The sequence below is a fragment of the Mus pahari genome, chromosome 1 (genome assembly GCF_900095145.1).
Source record: "Mus pahari chromosome 1, PAHARI_EIJ_v1.1, whole genome shotgun sequence".
NCBI lineage: Eukaryota > Metazoa > Chordata > Mammalia > Rodentia > Muridae > Mus > Mus pahari.
Window position 1 is genome coordinate 171,595,751 of NC_034590.1, and position 3,943 is coordinate 171,599,693.

General features: G+C 38.8%; 1 protein-coding gene across 2 annotated transcripts in view; it reads right to left on the reverse strand.

Annotated features, from left to right (window-relative positions):
- The window catches only part of Cacul1 (CDK2 associated cullin domain 1), a 56,929-nt gene that overhangs the window by 39,099 nt on the left and 13,887 nt on the right, over positions 1–3,943 (reverse strand). The window lies entirely within an intron of this gene.

Sequence of the window (3,943 nt, forward strand, 5' to 3'; positions counted from 1 at the left end):
AAAAGGGGGGGGGGGGAGAGAAAGAGATAAGAGAGAAAGAATGAGATGAAGCAAGAACAAGAGCATAAAGCACAAAGAGTCTGGTCAGTAGCATTAAGCAGCCATTGGTTGCTTTCCCAGGTTGCTATAAGCTTCTATTGTCAGTAAAGCACTCTCAAATATACCCTGACCTTCAGTACATTATTATCACAATTATGTACCATAATGAGTCATTAATGAACCACAAAGATTCCAGGAACTGTGGCCTTCCATAATTAATCTTTATAGACATCCCTGGGAAAAATCTATCTAATGACTGAACTACAAGGCCTGATATTTAAATAATGCTGTAGTCCCAAAAGAGGCTTCCACAAAATATGCTGAGATTTACGGTATCACCAGTCCCACTCAGACATACTAACTTGGGCTCTAAGTACCTGGAACTTAACAATTCCAAGGAAAAAGAAATGGCCTAGAAACCTTGCACCAAAGGCTCACCTCATTCCAATGGACGGACTCAAACCCTTACCAGGGGTCCTTCCAAAGCCTCAGCAAGATGTTCCTATGTCCAGTGTGATAGGTTCTTTACAACAAGATGCTAATATTAAAGGGATCCCTAAATACCTAGGGAGATAAGAGGTAATAACTTCCAGATCAGGTATCTTATTGCTCATTTTACAAAAAAGCTGGGAAGCAGGAAAGTTTAATGGTTTCCTTCAGAATATATGGCTGATTCCAGACAGAGAGGCCAGGTCAAGGGAAACCTTAGCCATTAAGGGTCAAGATTTTTTTGATATATATATATACCAGTACTATCATTATTGTTCAATTTTCAATTCACTTTTAGTGCTATACAATGTATGTTAAAGGGCACTTAAAGAATGACTTTTATTGACTCACAAGACATGATAAATTTTTTTTAATAAGACAAGGTCTTGTGTAGCTCTTAAAAATCTCTGTATTGCCAAGGAAGACCTTCAACTCCTGCTCGTCCTGCCTCTACTTCCCAAATGCTGTGTGCTAACATGTTCAGCTTTGGTATAGCATAATCTTAAGTACACTTTGCTAGGGCTGGGAATGTAGTTCAGTAGAATACTTGCCTAGTAATATGAGAAGCCCTGGGTCCTGCTATCAATATCATGGTAGGGGAGGGGTGCTAAATGAAAAAAAAAAACAGATCCAAAAGTCTCCTCTCCATATCTGTAAGAATTCCATGTATATAATATTAACATAGGCAAGACTTTAAGGATAAAAACTTATCAGTAATTGCCAGGGAGTTGTCAATAAGAAAAAGGCTTATCTATAAAGGGTTAACAGGGATTTTTTTATTTAAGGCAATGAGATTTGTTATATAAAACTGAAATAACAATATACCACTTGGTGTCAAAACCAACAGAACTATAAGCTATACAATGAATCATCAAAGTTGTAGGCTATAGAGGTAGAAATGAAATGGAAAATGTGACAAGTCTAACTGACAAATGAATCCCAGAGCTGACAGTGAAAAAGAAAAAAGGCATGGAAAGTTCTGACAACATAAAGGTGAGGAGATTATATATATCAATTACAGAGCATTTGCCTAGCATGAAACTCTAGGTTTGACTCTTCCTAATGTTGGGCGGGGTAGGGAGGGAGGGGAGGAGACAATTCTAGAGACTTAATATTCTAAATCTCTATTTGGGAAACTTAAGCTCAGTGGCTGAGAACTCAAGTATCTGTCACAGCATGGCATATGGTGCACACCTGCAATCCTAGTGCTTGGAATGCTGAGGACAGAAGATGGCTGAATTACACAGTAAGTGCAAGGCCAGCCTGGAATGCATGATGAAAAAAGAATGAAAAGCAAGTGAACCAAAGTGACATTCCAATTAAAAATAAAACTTGTGTCTTCTCAAAACAACTGCACAAAGGTGAGGCTCAAAATACATGTGGGAAACAACAAACTCAAAACAACCTTTCTCTGCAAAGATAGTTAAACCTACCATTACAGCAACAAAATGAAACTAAGTTTAAAACACATATAGCTGGAACCTGGGGCTTGGGAGATAACTCTACAGCTGCTAAAAGCTAGGAAACTGTCAGAGTCACAGCTGGCACTTTCATTAACCAAATGCCTTATTAAAATATCACAAGCTGGACAGTTGTAATGGCTCACACCTTTAATCTCAGGCAGAGGTAGGTGGGCCTGAGTTTGAGGCCAGCCTGATCTACAAAGCAAGTTCCAGGACAGGTAGGGCTACAGACAAACCCTGCCTAGGGGTGGGGAGGATTTGACAGAAGCCCCAACTCTGAACTGCTGATAAGTAGTCATAAAGTCTGCAAAGTGAACTACCTTAGACAAAATTAAGTACTTATTGGAGAAACAATGCAAGGTATACTATTTGCTGTCTGGAATTCAATTTCACATAGGCTGTTGCAAATCAAGTTGGTCCTACTCCACAATCCTCTTGCATTTACTTGTACTTTCATCAGACTGGTCTACCTAATGCAGACTGATGGTTACACTCCCAACAGTGGCTCTCAAAGCCTAATGGCTAGAGCAGAAGGAGCATCATGTGGAAGGCAGCTAGTCGTATGAACTGATAGATTCCACCCTAGGCCTAATCAGAACACCAGAGTTGAAAGACACTCTGGAATCTGTTCAACATGCCCTTCCCATTTGACCCCTAAGACTGCTCAAGTTTGAGAACCATGGCCCATATCATAAACAGTTCAGTGTAGCCAGGGAAGGTCACACCTACTTTCTTCTCTGGATTGCTAGTAAATTGTCATCTTACACTATGGTCAATTAAATGTATAAATAAATACAACAAAGACAATATTAAAAGAGTAGCAAAGAAGTGCTTTCATGCAAACTCAAAGTTCCACTTGGTACCCCTATTCCCCACCAAGAACACCACCTTAAGTAGTGCTGACTCTCAACTCAGTAATGGTGATTTTAAAATAAGCTAAGCTAAATTACACCTGAAATAAAGCTTTTTAAATTAACTGTAACTAATAACTAGGTGTCAGATGGGATGGAGAAAGCGAATGTTTTCTAATAGAAAAATCATTTATCAACACATGCCCACCTTGGTATAAGAAGTCAGTCTCTCACCATTGCTCAAAACATTACATCAGGCAGAACATTCTGCTCCCTCCATCAAAGAGGTTGATTGAATTCTTTAAAGCACTAGACAGAAGAGCTGAAGGCCAATAATAAAAATTTCAGAATGGGAAAAAGTTCTTGGGTATAAGGGGAGTAAATGGTGAAAACAAAAACAAGATAATATATTCTAATAAATGAAAGTATTTTAAAACTCTAGCTGAAAAGGAAAATAACTTAGCTAGAGTGTAGCTTAGCTGGTAGAGCACTTGCCTAGCGCCTAGCAAGCGCAACTCTAGGTTGATCCCAGCACTACAGAAAGCATAAACTGGATGTGGAAGTGTATTCCTGCAACCTCAGGACTCCAGAAGTAAAGGTATGAGGATCATCTCAAAACAAAAACAAAATAAGAACAAAAACCACAGAACAGTGAAACAATTGTTATTAGGAGAACAACAAACTCCTCATTGTAAATAGCCTGAGGAGAGAAAATCCAACTCTGTACCACCTATTTGGTAATGTTTTTGTTTGCCAATAGAAGAGAACAGCTATCTGAAACCTAGTGAAGCTATATAGATTCTTTCTACTTGGTCAAATTCTATGAAAAGGCTTTGGGTATTGGGAGACTTAGAGTTCGGGGGGGGGGGGTGGAGACACTATAGAAAACTTAAAGGACACATGCTCCACTATGTTCATAGCAGCTTTATTTATAACAGCCAGAAGCTGGAAAGAAGAGGAATGGTACAGAAACTGTGGTACATTTACACAATGGAGTACTACTAAGCTATTAAAAACAATGAATTTATGAAATTCTTGGGCAAATGGATGTATCTGGAGGATATCATCCTTAGTGAGGTAACCCAATCACAAAAGAAGTCA